Below are 18,043 nucleotides of genomic sequence, written 5' to 3'. Positions count from 1 at the left end.
ACAAACTAACAGTACATCATTTGATGAATAGATAAAGGTGGTATATCCTTACAATGGAATGATATTCAACAATAGAAAGAATGATAGGGGCCGGGCATGGTGGTGCTCACCTTTAATCCCAGCACTCAGGAGGGCAGAGGCAGAAGGATTGCTGTTAGTTCAAGCCCAGCCTGAGACTACATAGTAAATTCCAGATCAGCCTGGGCTAGAGTGAGAACCTACCTCAGAAAAAAAAGAATGAGAGAGCCGGGCATGGTGGTGCACGCCTTTAATCCCAGTACTTGGGAGGCAGAGGTAGGAGGATCGCTGTGAGTTTGAGGCCAGCCTGAAACTACATAGGGAATTCCAGGTCAGCCTGAGCTAGAGTGAGACCCTATCTCAAAAAAAAAGAATGAGAGAGCTGGAGAGATGGCTCAGCAGTTAAGACACTTGCCTGCAAAGCCTAGAGATCCTGGTTCAATTTCCCAGTACCCACTTAAAGCCAGATGCACAAAGTGGTGCATGCATCTTCAGTTCATTAGCAGAAGCTAGAGGGCCTGGCATGTCCATTCTCTCTCTGCCCTCCCTCCCCCATCTCTTTCTCTTTCTTTTGTCTCTCTCTGCTTGTAACTAATAATAATAAAAAAAGAACAGAGATTTCATCCACTTGCATCCTACCATAAATGATAAACATGGTCTGGAGAAATGGCTTAGTGGTAAAGGTACTTGCCTGCAAAGTCAAAGGACACAGGCTCAATTCCTCAGGACCCACATAAGCCAGATGCACAAGGTGGTACATGCATCTGGAGTTTGTTTACAACTGCTGGAGGCCCTGGCTTGCCCATTCTCCCTCTCTCTCTCTCTCCCCATGTCTATTTTTCTCTCTCTGTCAAATAAATAAAGAAAAATAAAAAATAATAAACATGAATGAAGCTTAAAACATCAGACTAAGTGAAAGAATCTTCCCACAAGCAGCTGGTGTAGTGTGTGGTCTCCAGGATGGACGGACATGTCCAGACGGAAGAAGATTGAATCTTACAAGAAGATAAAGGAGCGAGAAATGGGGAGTGATGACTTAATCAGGACAGGGCTTTTTTTGGGTAGTGATGGAGAAATCTTGAAATAAGCCTGATGGTATCCTAATATTGTGAATGCACCAAATGACAGCAAATTGTTATGTGAATTTAACCTCAATTTGAAAATTCTTCAGTTTGGGGAAGAAATGAAAGGGTAACTGGGGTGCAGGCATGCAGGGGCTGAGAGCCGAGCAGGAGATTTGGTCTGTCATTCTGAACACGGTAGGCACACACTGAATTCCTGTGCAATTGTGTTGTTGGCCTTTATTTATTTATTTGACATTTTTATTTCTTTCTTTATTTGCAAGCAGAAAGAGACAGAAAGACAGAGAGAATGGGCATGCCAGGGCCTCCAGCTGCTGCAAATGAACTCCAGATGCGTACACCACTTTGCGCATTTGGCTTTACTTGGGTGCTGGGGAATGGAACTCTGCCCATCAGGCTCTGTAGGCAAGCAAGTGCCTTAACCACTGGGCCATCTCTCCAGCCCTGTTGCTGGCTTCCGTTCTGGTTTGCTGGTTTGTGATTCCAAAGTTGGAGCTGTCTGAGTGGAACCTACAGAAATGAGGGAAACCATTGCCACAGTCCAGCCGTGGCCATAAATTAGCAGTGCTCCCCCAGACACAAGGAGGGAAGGACAGGCATGAGCGAGCACCCCCTTCAGGAGCAGTAGGCGTGGGCGACACCTGCGTCGCGGGCGGCTGGGGCGACGGCTGGGCCGCGAACGTGCTGGCCCTGCAAGCCCGAGGGCCCGCGCTTGACCCGGACGCCCTCGTGAGAGCTGCGTGTGGACTGCACAGGCCTGTCGCCCCAAGCCATCCTGGGGAGGTGGAGAGAAGGAACCCTGTGGCACCCCAGTTAGCCAGTCACACCAACTGGACCCTGGCAGCCAGGAGAGACGGGAGCTGTTCAGTTTTGAGGTGCTGAGTCTGGGGCCTGGCGGTGAGTTCTAGAAGGAGCCGATCTTAGCAGCAGGAACAACGGAGGGCAGTGAGGGCTGACCTGCTCGGAGCCCAGAGGTGGCGACAGACCAAATAAAACCTTCTCTGAGCCGGGCATGGTGGCACACTCCTTTAATCCCAGCACTCCAGAAACAGAGGTAGGAGGATCGTCGTGAGTTCGAAGCCACCCTGAGGATACATAATAAATTCCAGGTCAGCCTGAGCAAGAGTGACAGCCTACCTGGAAAAAAAAAAAGAAAGAAAGAAAGAAAAGAAAAGAAAAAAGAAAACCCTCTCTGAGTAGGAACTGTGGCCTGGTTCTGGGGTGCAGCTCAGGTCCAGGTGGGGTAACTCTGGGGATTCAGTCCTACTCAGTCCCTGTGGCTCCATGCTCCCCCAAAGTGAGGACTAGAGCCAGGGGAGGTGTTTGCTGGGTCGACTCATTGTGGAGGAAGAGTGGTCACCACTCAGGCCCGGGCTTCCCTGTGGACGTTCCGTGGGTCACTGCTGCTCCTATGTGGTCCGGGCAGAGCGGGGGGGCTGGGAGTGCCACAACGCAGGCTTCTGGAAGTGCAGACATGAGGCTGGCATCTCTGAGAGAGGTTGCTGTAGAGGCTTGAGAATGGGCACCACCTCTGAAAGATGATGGTTGAAGTGAGACTCAAGAAAGGACTGGTGGGGCTGGAGAGATAGTTTAGCGGTTAAGCACTTGCCTGTGAAGCCTAAGGACACCGGTTCGAGGCTCGGTTCCCCAGGTCCCACGTTAGCCAGATGCACAAGGGGGCACACGCGTCTGGAGTTCGTTTGCAGAGGCTGGAAGCCCTGGCGGGACCATTCTCTCTCTCTCCCTCTATCTGTCTTTCTCTCTGTGTCTGTCGCTCTCAAATAAATAAATAAATAAAAAATTTTAAAAAAAAAAGAAAGAAAGGACTGGTGTGGGCTGGAGAGATGGTTCAGTGGTTAAGGCGCTTGCCTGCAATGGCCCAGGTTCAATTCCCCAGCACCCACGTAAAGCCAGATGCATAAAGTGGCACATGTATCTGGAGTTTGTCTGCAGTAGCTGAAGACCCTGGTGCACCCATTCTCTCTGTGGGTTTCTCTTCTCTATCTCTCTCAGCTTGCAAATAAATTTTTTTTTTTCAAAAAGAAAGGACAGGGACTGGAGAGATGGCTTACTGGTTAAGTTGTTTGCCTGCAAAGCCAAAGGACCTTGGTTCAATTCCCCAGGACCCACATAAGCCAGATGCTCCAGACACATGCGCTCATATGCAGTGGCTGGAAGCCCTGGCACGCCCATTCTCTCTCTCTCTCTCCCCTTTTCCCTCTCTCAAAAACAAACAAATAAATAATAAAATATATATAAAAAAGAAAGGACAGACAGACATGAAAGAACAGAGGGCAAAAGGAGGGCCAGAGGGCTAGAGGGATGGCTCAGCAGTTAAGGTGCCTGCCTGCCTAAGGACTAAGGAACCTAAGGACTCAGGTTCAATCCTCCAGCTCCCACATAAGCCACACGCACAAAAAGGAAAACTCGAGAACTCATTTCAAGGACTGAAGAGGAGGGTGTGATGGTTAAGTTCTGTGGTCAACTTGATCTATTAGGAATCCGCAGGCTTCCAGGAAGGTTGCTTCCAGGAAGGCCTGACTGAAGGTGGAGGTGTGAGCCCTTCCCTCAAAGGGGGTGGTGCTCATGGTGAGGCTTTATGTCCAGAAGCCAGGAGAGGAGCAGCCCCTTCCCCCAGCCTGGCTGCTCGTGTTGCTTGCTGGCGAGCGCCTTCAGTTTTACGTGCATCTATCCTGTTTGCTGTCCTTCCTCAGCATGGGAACTGAGTGTCCTCAGCCTTCCAGCGTGGACTAAAGACCAACGATGCTCCAGGCCTTCAGTGCTGGATCGGGCCTGCCGAGGCATCCAGCCGGTGGACTGAGCAGCCACCGGGTTCCTTGGCTCTCAAGCCTGCAGACTGCTATTGTCGGACTGCTGTAGCTAAACCCAATAAACTCCCTTTTAACTACAATTCATTCAATCGGCTCTCTTCCTCTATAGAACCTTAAATAATGCAGAGGCTAACAGAGGTTGGGTAAGAAGTAGGAATGTGAAATGTCAAGAAAGATCATGCTGGGCATGGTGGTGCATGCCATTAGAGGTAGGAGGATTACTGTGCAGTTGAGAACACCCTTAATTAATTCTATAGTGAGTTTCAGGTCAACCTAGGTTAGATTGAGACCCTACATAAAATTAAAAAAAAAAAAAAAAAAAAAAACAGAGCTAGGCATGGTGGAGCACACCTTTAATCCCAGCACTCAAAAGGCACAGGTAGGAGGATTGTCATGAATTCAAGGCCACCCTGAGACTAATTCCAGGTTAGCCTGGGCTAGAGTGAAACCCTACCTCAGAAAACAAAACAAAACAAACAAACAAAAAAAAAAAAAACAATAGGGCCGGAGGGCTAAAGAGACTGCTTGCAAAGCCTAGGGACTCGGGTTCAATTCCACAGAACGCATGTAAGCCAGAAGCATATGGTGGCACCATGTCTGGGGGTCATTTGCCATGGCTAGAGGCCCTGGAGCACCTACCCATTCTCTCTCTCTCTCGAAAAAAAACAGGGGAGGCTGCAGAGATGGCTTACTGGTTAAGGTGCTTGCCCGGGAAGCTTAAGAACCCAGGTTCAATTCCCCAGAACCCACGTAAGCCAGATGCACATGGTATACACATGCATCTAGAGTTCATTTGCATTGGCTAGAGGCCCTGGCGTGTCTATTCTCTCTCTTTTTTGTAAATAAATAAAAGTAAAATATTTTTTAAAAGAAAGAGAAAGAAGGATCCTGCAAGAAATGGTGTTTTCAGCTCTTCACCACATCAAGGCAGGCAAGGCTGGGTAGGCTGGCTTTTGGACTTGCTGTGCCTCAAAGGAACAGTTTTCTTGAGGCAGTCAGGGAAATAAGCAAGGGATGACTGAGAATGAAATTGGCAATTCTTTTTTTTTTTTTTTTTTTAGGAAAAAGAACATTTAAAAATATTTTATTTATTTATTATTTATGAGAGAGAAAGAAGCAGATAGAGAGAAAGAGAGAATGGGCATGCCAGGGCCTCTAGCTACTACATACAAACTCCAGACACATGTGACCCCTTGTACATCTGGCTTACGTGGGTCTTGGGGAATTGAACCCAGGTCCTTAGGCCTCACAGGCCAATGCCATAACCACTAAGCTATTTCCCCATTTCCAAAAAGATTATTGTATTTTACATTACTCCTATCCCCCTCCAGCAAAGCCTGTGTAACTGGGCATAACACTGGGCAAATGACCACTGTGGGTAGTAATGGTCCCTCTCATTGAAAACACAAAGATTTTGTGGAATATGCCTCAGAATTGTCTCCTGAGGGGTCAGGAAGGTGGGTGCTTATTCTCCAACCTTCCATCCGTACACACATGAGTAGAGAGTTGCTCCTAGAGGCTGAGGAGAAATGCTCCGGGGAGCTTCCTGGTAGGTGAATTTGTGACCTTCTGTAGGTGACTCCCATGGTTGGCTGGGTGCATGTGAGGCAGGGCCAGATGCCAAGCAGTCTGGGTTGAATGCAGACTGAGAGGCTCTGAGGGTCCAGAAACAGAACAGGGCATCCTGGTGCTGGGCACATGGTGGGGGAGGAGAGCAGGTACTCTGGACCTGGACCTGGTACCAGGCCTGCAGCCCGGCTGGGCTGATCTGAGGAAGGGGCTCTTTTCCTGCTTAAGAAAAACATCTACAAAAGCACAGAGAGAGAGAAAAAAGGGGAGAAAAACAGGCAAGCAGACAGGTAGTCATTTCTGATCAGATTTTATTTCTGGTCCCACTGAAGTTCCATCAATTGAGGAAAAGGGAGTTCTGGGGAGACTTTACCCTGAAACTATGCGATTCATGTCCTGGGGAAAGTAGGATCCACAGTTATGCAGTTCTGGGAGTTGGAAACCAGAGAGTGCTTTTCTTTTCTCTCTCTTTCTCTCTCTCTCTCTCTCTCTCTCTCTCTCTCTCTCTCTCTCTCTCTCTCTCTCTTTCTTTCTTTCTTTCTTTCTTTTTTTACTTATGAGACTTGGAAAGCAAAAGACCAGAGGTGACAAACTTTTTATTTTTTCTAAGAGGTGACAATCTTGAGCTGCATGCCAGGATCAGCTCCGTATGACTCAGGTGGAAATGTGGCGCCCCCTGCCGGTCACTGGAATAAAGCCGTTGCAAGCTCGGTCGCCGCAAGTCTAGTCCACTGAAGTCATTACTCAACGTGGGGGCTTCCCACCAGCTCACCCCAACCTTCAGGAGGAAAAGCCCGAAACGTCACCAGAGGAAAAGACCCCTCGTCATAAGGGGAAAGACCTCCACGGACACCTTCATCCTCACCGACGATGGAGACAATCTCCACGGATAGGGGATCTCCATCTCTACAGACCCGCCGCTTTTCAACAGGCCAGCCGAGGAGGGCATTGCTTGATTCTGCTTGAATGTCGGAGGCCATCGACTGGGTATTTGTGGGCACCCAGCGCAGACCTGAGTGCCATCTCATCTTTGTCCATCTCTTTCTGACACACACTGGGACAGATATTGGTCAGGATTCTGAATTCAAGCCATTTATGCACACCTGGGCCGAGGCGCCTGGCTGAATCCAGGTTCTCATCAGCTCCGCTGTATACAGAATGTTGACACATTCTCAGCAGCAGCTGGTGAGCTCAAGAAAAATCTGTCCAATTTCACACGATTCATTGTCTAAGAGGTGAAACAATGCTTTGTTCATCTTATACAGTTCCTATCAAAGTGATTATAGACTAGCCCCTTATTTTTCCAAGCTACTGGTTTAAAAATAACTGGCTTCAATTACGTAGTTGTTTTCCTCATGATTTCCTTCACCTGACAATCTCAAATATATTTTCTTGGGCTAGAGAGATGTGGTTTAGTGGTGAAGGCTCTTGCCTGCTAAGCCAAAGGACTAAGGTTTGATTCCCCAGGACCCACATAAGCCAGCTGCACAAAGTGACATATGCATCTGGAGTTCCTTTGCAGCAGCTGAAGAGTCTGGTGCACCCATTCTGTCTTTGCCTCCCTCTCTCTCCCTCTCTCTCTCTCTCACACACACACACACAAACACAAATAAATAAAAATATTTTTTAAAGAATTTAAGAGCTGGAGGCTGGGCATGTGCCACCATGCCTGGCTTCTGCTTCTTTCTTGAGCCAAAGGAATTTGTTGAGTTTTTAAAATTTTTATTTATTTATTTTTGAGAGAGAGAGAAAATGGACGCACCAGGGCCTCTAGCCACTGCAAACAAACGCCAGATGCATGTGTCACCTTGTACATCTGGCTTACATGGGTACTGGGTAATCGAACATGGGTCTTTAGCCTTCACAGGCAAGTGCCTTACCCTCTAAGCCATTTCTCCAGCCATATATGTAATATATTATTTTCTATGAATCCCAGTGACTCTCCAGTCTCTGATGTCCGTCAACTGATGAGTAGATAATGAAGATGTGGCACATTTATACAATGGAGTCCTACTCAGCAGTAAAGAAACATGAACTTACGAAATTTGCAGGAAAATGGATGGATCTGGCAAGGTCTATACTTAGTGAGGTAACCAAGGCCCAGAAGGCCAAGTGTCGTATGTTCTCTCTCATATGCAGATTCTACCTACAAATTATTGGACATCTATTTGAGTTGGGATAAAACTTGGTAGCAGAGACCAGTAAGCTAGAAAAGGGAACTATAAGGGAGGGAGGAGAGGGGAGGACTTAATGGGATGGTATTGTTTATATGAAGTAGAAAAACAGTACTAGGGGTGGAAAGGCCTAAGTGAGGCCAGGGGAAGAGACTGAGCAAAGGAAGGTAGGGGGAAGGCTAATCAAAATCTAAGAGGATATAAAAGAAAGAAGAGGCAGCCGGGCTTGGTGGCGCACGCCTTTAATCCCAGCAGCACTCGGGAGGCAGAGGTAGGAGGGTCCCTGTGAGTTCGAGGCCACCCTGAGACTATATAGTGAATTCCAGGTCAGCCTGGAATACAGTGAGACCCTACCTCAGAAAACCAAAAATAAAAATAAAAATAAATAAATAAATAAAAATAAAGTTAAAAAATCATTTTGGGGCTGGAGAGATGACTTAGCAGTTAATGCACTTGCTTAAGGACCCAGGTTCAGTTCTCCAGGTCCCATTTAAGCCAGATGCACAGGTGGCACATGTGTCTGGAGTTTACAGTGGCTAGAGCTCTGGTGCACCCATTCTTACTCTCTTTCTCTCCCCCCTCTCTCTGTCTCTAGTAAATAAATAAAAATAAAATATTTAAAAATCATTTTGTCTGATTATTCCTATGGGTTTATTTTTTCAAGAGTAATATTACTATGTAAGCTATAAATGTGAAATTTTTATTAAGGCTGCAATAAATATAAAGTGAAAACATCATGGCTGGTATTTTTACATGTCAAACATCTTTATGTTTAATTTCCTTTTTGTAATGGAAATTACAGATGTGATTCTACAACTAGGTAAGGGTTAGAATATAGATAAGTTCACCTTTACTGTGTGTAATAGAAACAGCCTTAAAAGACAAGAATTTGATATTTTATATCTCCTGTTCATTTTGTCAGCTTTTAAATTTCTGTTCAGGTTGAGGTCTCTTCGTGTTTCTTGGCGATTTAACTGTGGCTGCAATAATAATTGGTACCACTAGATGGGAGACTTGACCTAAAATCTATGTGATTCATGTGTAAAATTGTTTTTTGGGTTCTCTCTAACAATATTACAGAGTGGCTTTTAATGTGTCAAAAAATATAAATCTAGCTGGGCGTGGTGGTGCACGTCTTTAATCCCAGCACTTGGTAGGCAGAGGTAGGAGGATTGCCATGAGTTTGAGGCCACCCTGAGACTATATAGTGAATTCCAGCTCAGCCTGGGCTACAGTGAGACTCTACCTCAGAAAACCAAATAATAATAATAATAATTTAAAAAATATATTTACATCCCAAAGACCAGCAACTGTAAATACGCTGTGGGCAAGGGCTTTTTAAGCCATACTTAGCATGGTCCATGAGGATGCCAGGTCCCATGGTTAGGGGGCTGGTTGATGACCACTCAGACTCATGCCACCTGGTCATCATGACCCCCCACAACCCATGGCTCCCTGGTCAGCTGATGACGCCTCAGAAGCCAAGACCCTTGGTAGGTCCATATCCCCTTAGACATCACTGGGCCATGATCAGCACATCACACCTCAGACCCCAGGCCTTTTGGTCAGCCTATGACTCCTCAAGCCCAAAGCCCTTTAGCCCTTTGTCAGTCTACTAAACTTCAAGCCCCGTGGCCCCAGGTCAATAGATGACACCTCAGATGATGAAGTCCTTGGTCAGTGCCGGACACCTCAGACCCCACTGGCCACTAGCCAGACCACAACAGTAAAGAACACATGGCTCGTATCAGCCCAGGACATCTCAGAACACATGGCCCCTGTGTCATCTCAGGACACAGCAGCCCCTCCCATTGCCCCCTGGTCATTTCACGGCACCTCAGGCCCAGAAGCCCCTGGTCAGCCCATCGCATCTCAGAATCCCACCCCATGACCCCTGCTCAGTCCACGACACCTCATGAGAGGCCATGGCCACTCAGGAAGCTCAGGAGATCTGAGAACTCTGTCTTCCCCTGGTCATGCTACTTGATTCCAAGGCCCCATTCAGTCCATGACAGGCAGAATCATAGCTTCCTGACAGCCTTGAGGTCTCAGATTCATGAGTACTCCTCCGCCCCCAGGTCCTTGGATCCTGTGGTCCCCTGCTTGGTCCAGAACACCTGAGACTCATACCCACCTGGACAGCTCATGGCTCCACATCCTATGGGCCCATTTAATCCCTGTTGCAGGTCCTGTGTCTCTGGTCAGTGACATATTTGATATCATGACCGTCCAGTCAGTCCATGATATCGCACAGTGATGAGCTCCTCAAACACCATCACCGGTTCTCAGGAGCCCCTTTCCCACCCCTAACGAAACGTTGACTGCTGAAGGACCCGGGAGGAAGAAGGAAACAAGCCAGGGGTCCTTAAGTCCTCAGGAGGAGGAGCCAGGAGGGCCCTGAAGGACTGTGCCCCCACCCCATCTCCAGGGCTGGAGATAGGAAGTGGCGGGAGGGGGCTCAGCAGAGGCAGGGCAGGAAGACGCAGGGCGGCTCTGAGCGCTGAAGGGCCCCTGTAGGCCGGGAGTCGGGAGAAGTGGGGGAGTGGGAGAGCAATCAGAAGACATCCCCGTACAAGGACAGCCTCTGCCAGCCAGGGCGATCTCGCCTCCGTCAGTAAAACCTCTACAGTCTCTCTGCGCCCTTCCTCCACTACGGTTGGGACTTGCTAGTGGGGAATTCAGTGATGAGTAAGGCCAGGAAGTCTGGCTCGAACAAGCCACGCCAGCCCTCTGCCCACCACTGCACAGAATTAGTGCTCCGTGCCCTAGGACGGGGTTTCAAGCCTGATATGGACACGGGCCCAGCCCGATCTCTGGACGCGCCTGACAAACGAAGCACCGGGACTTGAAACATCCTGGAGAGGGACACAGGGCCTAAGGAGGAGGAGGTGCCTGGCCTGGCCTCTGCCCAGGCCCCTTTCTTTTTGTTTTTCGAGGTAGGGTCTCACTCTAGCCCAGGCTGACCTGGAATTCACTATGTATTCTCAGGGTGGCCTTGAACTCATGGCGATCTTCCTACCTCTGCCTCCCGAGTGCTGGGATTAAAGGCCCGGCTCTCCTGGTCCTTTTGTAAGAGAGCTATTCGCACTGAGAATGTGACACACGCACACGCACACGCGCACACACCTATCGGCTGCTGCCCGAGCTGCAGTTGAGGCTCAGATTGAGACAGCCTGGGGCTGGGAACCCGAGAGGAAGGAGTGGGGCAGGTTTCCCCAAGCAAGAAGCTGGGGCCGACGCCAGGGGCCCTCCTCCGGCAAGAGGCTCCCCGCAGTGTCCGGCACATCCTTCCTGGGCCCCTGGGCCCTCAGCACCTGACCCGTCCTGACGCAGCGCATGAAAACTTGCTCCCTCCATGCAGAGACTGCACCGGGCTAGGCTCAACCCCATGGGCGCCTGTGCACACCCCTCCACCCCAAACCCGGGCCCTGGGTGAGCTCAGGAAGTGGGTCCTGGAGGGCAGAGAGAGGACCAAGCCAGCCTGAGCAGGTGGATCTCCGCCAGGGAACAGCCCAAAGGCCCTTGTAACCCTGAAACCTGAGAGTTCACCTGATGATGACGCGAACATTCGCCTTCTCCCTGGGCGTCCCCCACCCTAGATCTGGGACACCTCCATCTCCTCAAGGAGGCACCTCTCTAGCAAGACATCTCAGTCCCTACACTTGGCACCTGACCGGAGGAGGTTTGCCATGGGGTCCTGGCTGTCCGGAGGGCTTTCTGGGCACCTTGGAGAGCGGGGAGACCGGATGGAAAGAGCCAGCATGAGGGCCAATGTGTGGCCAGTTTCCTCTCCACCCCCTCTCATCGCAGAGGAGCCTCCCAGCTGTCTGCAGTCCTGAAGCCACCTTGGCCTCTGAAATCTCTCTGAGGAGCTTTATCTGCCAGCATTCTCCCAGGTACGTATTTCTGGAGCCTGCCCATCCTTGCTGGCCTGGTCATCCCTGCTGGCCTGGTCCCTACCGGGCCACCCGCCTCCCACCTGACAAATCGGTGAGTGAGGGAGACCCTGCCTGAGCCATCCCCTGTCCTCCCATCGAAGCAGCCTGGTTAACCCCTGTTGCCTCGGGGCTGGCTGCAGCGCCCCTCCGCCTCAAGCCGCCCTCCTGTAATCCTGGACCGCCCCACGACTGCCCATAGCACCTGGAAGTCTGCGGCCAGGGTTGGGGTGTCCCGGTGTAGAGCCCCTGCTGCGCCCCTCGCGGTTGCACGGGGTAGTGCAGGCAGTCTGGCGAGGAGAGCGGAGGTCAGGGCTAGAGGGACGCGCTTAGGCTCGAAGCCACGCCCGTGCCCGCCCAACCCTCCGCCCAACCCAGCCACTGCGCGGCCTTATTTCTGCTTCCCTTTCTCCTCTCTCCTCCTCCTCCCCGCTGAGCTGCACTGAGGTCTTAGTGGGAACGCATTCAGGTTTTCTCCATTTAGTACGATGTTGGCTCTAACTTTGTTGTATTCAGCTTTATTATGTTGGGATATGTTCCCTTCATGCCTAGCCTCTCCAATGAAGGGATGTGGTATTTTGTCAAACACCTTTTCTACATCTTTTGAGTCTACTGGTGTGATGTTTTTAAAATAAATCTTTTTTCTTTTATCTACTTGTTTTAGCTTTTTAATTTTATTTATTTGCAATCAGAGAGAGAGAGAGAGAGAGGATGAGCACGCCAGGGCCTCTAACCACTGCAAACGAACTCCAGATGCATGTGCCCTTTGTGCATCTGGCTTACATGGGTCCTGGGGAATCAAACCTGGGTCCTTTGACTTCGCAGGCAAACGCCTTAACCGCTAAGCCATTTCTCCAGCCCTAGTGTGATGTTTCATATTTAATAATTTATGTACATGGAACCATCCCTGAACCTCTGGAAAAAGCTAACTTGATTGAGGTGGATGATCTTTTTGATATGCTCTCGAGTTCAGTTTGCAAGAATTTCATTGAGAATTTTTGTATCTGTGTCCATCATTGATAGTGGTCTGTAGTTTTCTTGTTTGGCTTTCTCTACCTGGTCTGGCTATTCGTGTAATGCTGGCTTTGTAGGAGTTATGGACCATTCCCTTTTTTAATATTTTTGGGGTTTTTATTGACAATCTGCATACATAAAGACAATAATATACCATGATCCTAATCCCCTCCCGCCACCCACCACTCTTATCCCTCTCAAATTCCCCCTCCACACACGTACAAATAAATAAATAAAAATTTAAAATGTGTTGAGATAGGGTCTTATGTATCTTGTACTAGTCTTGAATTTATGATGAAACAGGGATGACCTTGAACTACTGATCTTTCTACCTCCATCTCCCAAGTGCTGGGATTGCAGTACGGGATTATGTGCCACCATGCCAGACTTCATTATGTTTTCTAAAGGCGTACCATCAGGCACATAGAAGGCAGCATACACCAGACACATGAGGAGTCCATGAAGAAACCTGAGAAGAGCAGGCAAGCAAGAAACAAGACTCGGGCAATGGAGCGGCAGCCATCTGCTCAAACTACCTCACTCGTGCTCAGTGTGGGGCAAGCATCGTGTCACCTTGAGATACTACCACGAATGGAATGCATTTCCTGTATTCTCCCACTATGCACTATTTAGCATCGTGAAGGACTATGTGAACTACCCAAAGAGGTATAAATCTCATGAGCCAGAATCAGCAATTTCTATATCCTCCTGAGCGCATATTGCGAGACTTTCAGGATTAAAAACAGACACATGCGGGCTGGAGGGATGGCTTAGCACCGGGCTAGGCTCAACCCCATGGGCGCCTGTGCACACCCCTCCACCCCAAACCCGGGCCCTGGGTGAGCTCAGGAAGTGGGTCCTGGAGGGCAGAGAGAGGACCAAGCCATCCTGAGCAGGTGTTTGTCTGCAAAGCCAAAGAAGGACCCTGGTTTGATTCCCCAGGACCCATGTTAGCCAGATGCACACGGGGGTGCATGCATCTGGAGTTTGTCTGCAGTGGCTGGAAGCCCTGGTGTGCCCGTTCACTTTTCCCCCTTTCTCTGTCAGATAAATAAAAGTTTTATTTAAAAAAAAAAAAAGACACATGCATGGGGTCTGAAGAGATGGATTAGCCTGCAAAGCCAAAGGATACCAGTTTGAGGTTCGATTCCCCAGGACCCACATAAGCCAGATGCACTAGGAGGCACACGTGTCTGGAATTCGTTTGTAGTGGCTGGAGGCCCTCGTGAGCCCATTCTCTCTCTCTCTGCCCTTTCTCTCTCTCAAATAAGTAAATTAAATACATTTAAAAATTTTTATTTATTTATTTGAGAGCGACAGACACAGAGAGAAAGACAGATAGAGGGAGAGAGAGAGAATGGGCGCGCCAGGGCTTCCAGCCTCTGCAAAGGAACTCCAGACGCGTGCGCCTCCTTGTGCATCTGGCTAACATGGGTCCTGGGGAATCGAGCCTCAAACTGGGGTCCTTAGGCTTAACTGCTAAGCCATCTCTCCAGCTCCTAAATATATTTTTTAAAAAAGACACATGCAGTGACATCTCTGGATTCTGTGCAACCCTGAAGTAAGGATTATAGTGTTCATGGAAACCTTCCAACCGACTGCTCACTAGGTGCAGTGAGGCTACAGACTTTAAAGTTGAATGAAGAGTCGCTGAAGAGTGCTATTTTGGGAGCAGCAAGAGGGCTTGGTTTAGGGAACAAACTAGAAAAGAATGCGTCCCTGTGGCATCCTTGAGAACTTGGCCAAGGTCCCAAATCTCTCACAATCTGCTCTTAACTTCCTGAACAGTTTAAGTACTAATTCATTAGCCACGGGGCCACTGCCAGTGGGTTGCACACTGCTCCTCCCGAACCCCAGCTGCATTCAGCATTGGTGGCCTATGCTTCAGGTTTAACCTCCCAGCGTCTTAGTTCCATTCTTCTGGCCTGGGATGTTAGGAAATAAAATTATTGTGAAAGTCTGGCTGGAGAGATGCAGGCTGCTGTTGAAAAGCTTCTCAGTAAGTTTCCCTTGCCTTGTAAAACAATTTTATTCGGGCCGGAGAGATGGCTTAGCAGTTAAGGCGCTTGCCTGCAGAGACAAAGGTCCCATGTTTGATTCCCCAGGACCCACGTTATTCAGATGCACAAGGGGGCGCATGCATCTGGAGTTCGTTTGCAGTGGCTGGAGGCCCTGGTGCATCCATTCTCTCTCTATCTTCTCTCTGTCAAACAAATAAATAAATAAAAAATGTTTAATTTATTTTCAAGCAGAGAGAGAGAGAAGTGAGATAGAATGGGTGTGCCAGGGCCTCTGGCCACCACAAATTCAGACACATGTGCCACTTTGTGCATCTGACTGTACATTGGCACTGGGGAATCAAACCCGGGTCATTAGGCTTTATAGGCAAGTACCTTAACCACCAGGCATCTCTTTAGCCTTGCTTTTGAAAAAGTGCAAGCCAGCACTTGGTAGTCTGAGGCAGGGGAATCACCAATTGGAGCCAGTGTGCTATATAGAGGGAGACCCTGTCTCAGAAAAAAAAAAAAAAAAGGACAAGAGCTGAGGAGATGCCTCAGCAGTTAAAGGCACTTGCTTGCAAAGCCTGCTGGCCCATGTTCGATTCCTCAGTACCCAAGAAGATTCAGAAACACAAAGTGGTAAATATTTCTGGAATTCATCTGCAGCGGCAGGAGGTCATAGTGCACCCATAATTGCTCTCTGTCTCTCTCAAATAAGTAAATAAAGACAGGGCTAGAGAGATGGCTTAGCAGTTAAAGTATCTGCCTGTGCAGCCAAACTACCCAGGTTTGATTCACCAGGACCAATGTAAGCCAGATGCACAAGGCGGCACATGTGTCTGCAGTTTGTTGACAGTGGCTGAAGGCCCTGGCATGTCCATTCTCTCCCTCCTTCCCTCTCTCTATGTGCTTCTATCTCTCAAATAAATAAAAAAATTAAAAACAACAAAAATCCAGGTGTGGTGGCACACACCTTTAATCCCAGCACTCGGGAGGCAGAGGTAGGAGGATTGCCATGAGTTTGAGGCCACCCTGAGGCTACATAGTAAATCCCAGGTCAGTCTGGGCTACAGTGAGACCCTACCTCGCAAAACCAAAAAAAAAAAAAGACCAGGAAGAGGAGTCAAGGAGTGGCTGTCTTCTCCACGTCTTGCTGCCTGGAACTGTGGCTGCCAATAGCAGGGTCAGGGAGGAGCATGGGAAAACCTTGCCACGAGAGCATGAAGTCCTGAATTAAGCCGCCCAGACTGTCTCCGATCCCTGTGCTTCTGGTTCCCTGGGGCAATGACGTTTCCTTACTGTTCCAACCACTGGGCTTGGGAGGGAGACCTATGTCACAAGTGGGTGAACAGTCTTCTTCCTCTGAACTAACATGAGGAATTTTGTAGAGGAATACATGCGCATGTTCATTCTTTCTTTTTAAAAATGAAACTGATAAATTATGAGGGCCAGGGTGTGATGTCCATTCTATTCTCATGTCATTGTTTTCCCTGCCATTGTGGAGCATCCCCTTGCGCCTGTAAGCCAAAATAAACCTCTTGCCCCCTCCAAAAAAATAAAATAAAAGTGACAGAGATGAGGGTCAAGGCAGCCTCCTTTTGTAGGTAGTTAGGGACGTGGAACCAAAAGAATGTAGACTGGCTCTGCTCTGGCAGGACTGAAAGAATTCCAGTCAGAACCTAACCCAGATGGATCCCTCAAGTCGGCCATCAGGGGCAGCCTGCCTTTAATTCCTGGTTCTTCCTCCTCCTGAGAATTTTGTTTTGTTTTGTTGTTCAAGGTAGGGTCTCCCTCTAGCTCCGGCTCACCTGGAATTTACTATGTCGTCTCAGGGTGGCCTCTAGCTCATGGCGATCCTCCTACCTCTGCCTCCCAAGGGCTGGGACTAAAGGTGTGCGCCACCACACCCGGCTCTAAGAATTTTCTGTGGGCTTCCCTCCCCACACATGGTGGGCTCATTCCAAGTCTGGGCTTTTCTCCCAGACTTGCCAACCAGTCAAGGTCTTCTACATGCATTCTGAAGTTAACCAGTAAAGCTTATCCCAACTTGATGCCTGATTTATATCCTCAAGATTATATAAGAAAACCTGATCCAGGGGCCGGAGAGATGGCTTAGCAGTTAATGTGCTTACCTGTGAAGCCTAAGGACCCAGGTTTGATTTTCCAAGTCCCACATAAGCCAGATTCACATGGTGGCACATACATCTTGAGTTCATTTGCAGTGGCTAGAGGCCCTCGTGTGCCCATCCTCTCTCCACCCCCCTTGCCCCCTTCTGTCTCTAATAAATAAATACCAATTAAAATATACACATATATAAAACCTGATCTAAGCTATCATGTGGACTATTGCTCAGGAACACTCCCAACTCAGGAGCTTTCTGCTTTCCTCTTAAAAACTATTTTTTAAATTATTAAATTACTGTTATTTAGGGAAATACAGAACTACGGAAAGACAGCCATGTGGCTTGAGAGCCCACATGGAGGGTCTGGAAAAAGCCATGGAAAGGACACAAAAGAGAGTTCCAAGAGCTGTTGCCATGTGGAGAAAGAGCCCATGTGGAAAGGAAGAGCTGGGGGCGGGGGGGGGGGGGGGAAGCCGAGCAGCTGGAGGCTCAGGAGTGGCCAAGCAGCTCAGAGCTTGCCCTTCCCTCCCAAACACATTTATAACCTTATGATGGTGGGCCCTACCTACCGGCTCAGGTGAGCTGAGGGTCAGCTGATTGGTTTGGGCTAGGGGCTGTCTCAGGCAGAGGCCAGACAAGTTCTGGTGTCTAAGCTTGACCAACCAATCTAACTAGGATTAGAGTTAAATCCTAGGAGAGACCTCATTCCCAGGAGAGCTCAGGTTGTAAATATATTTGTTTATGAAAGAGAGGGAGAGAGGAAAGGAAGGGCCTCTTGCTGCTACAAATATATTCCAGATACAGGGACCACTTTGTGTATCTGGCTTTACATAGATCCTGGAGAATCGAATATGGCCGGGCATGGTGGCACAAACCTTTAATCCCAGCACTCAGGAGGCAGAGGTAGGAGGATCACTGTGAGTCTGAGGCTAGCCTGAAACTACATAGTGAATTCTAGGTCAGCCTGGGCTACAGCAAAACCCTACCTCAAAAAACCGTAAGAAAATCAAATCTGGGCTGGCAGACATTGCAAGCATCTTTAACTGCTCAACCTTCTCCCCAGCCCCTCTCCTTTACTTTCTTTCCTAAAATAAATTTTGCTTAACTTGCTCTTCTGTCATGTCTGTACTTGTCAATTCTTTGAGAGTCGCAAGACAACGAACTCGGAGCCAGTGGCTTGAGGGGCTCCTTCAAGGCTCTCAAGCCAGTAACAGTCAGTCCTTGGGGCATGTCCACTTGACCTCCACGGACCCCACGTCCAAGCTCCTTTGTGCGGAACTCGGGCTCTGCACGCCTG

Source organism: Jaculus jaculus, chromosome 5 (assembly GCF_020740685.1).
Source record: "Jaculus jaculus isolate mJacJac1 chromosome 5, mJacJac1.mat.Y.cur, whole genome shotgun sequence".
In the NCBI taxonomy this organism is placed as follows: Eukaryota; Metazoa; Chordata; class Mammalia; order Rodentia; family Dipodidae; genus Jaculus; species Jaculus jaculus.
This window is presented reverse-complemented; position numbering follows the sequence as displayed.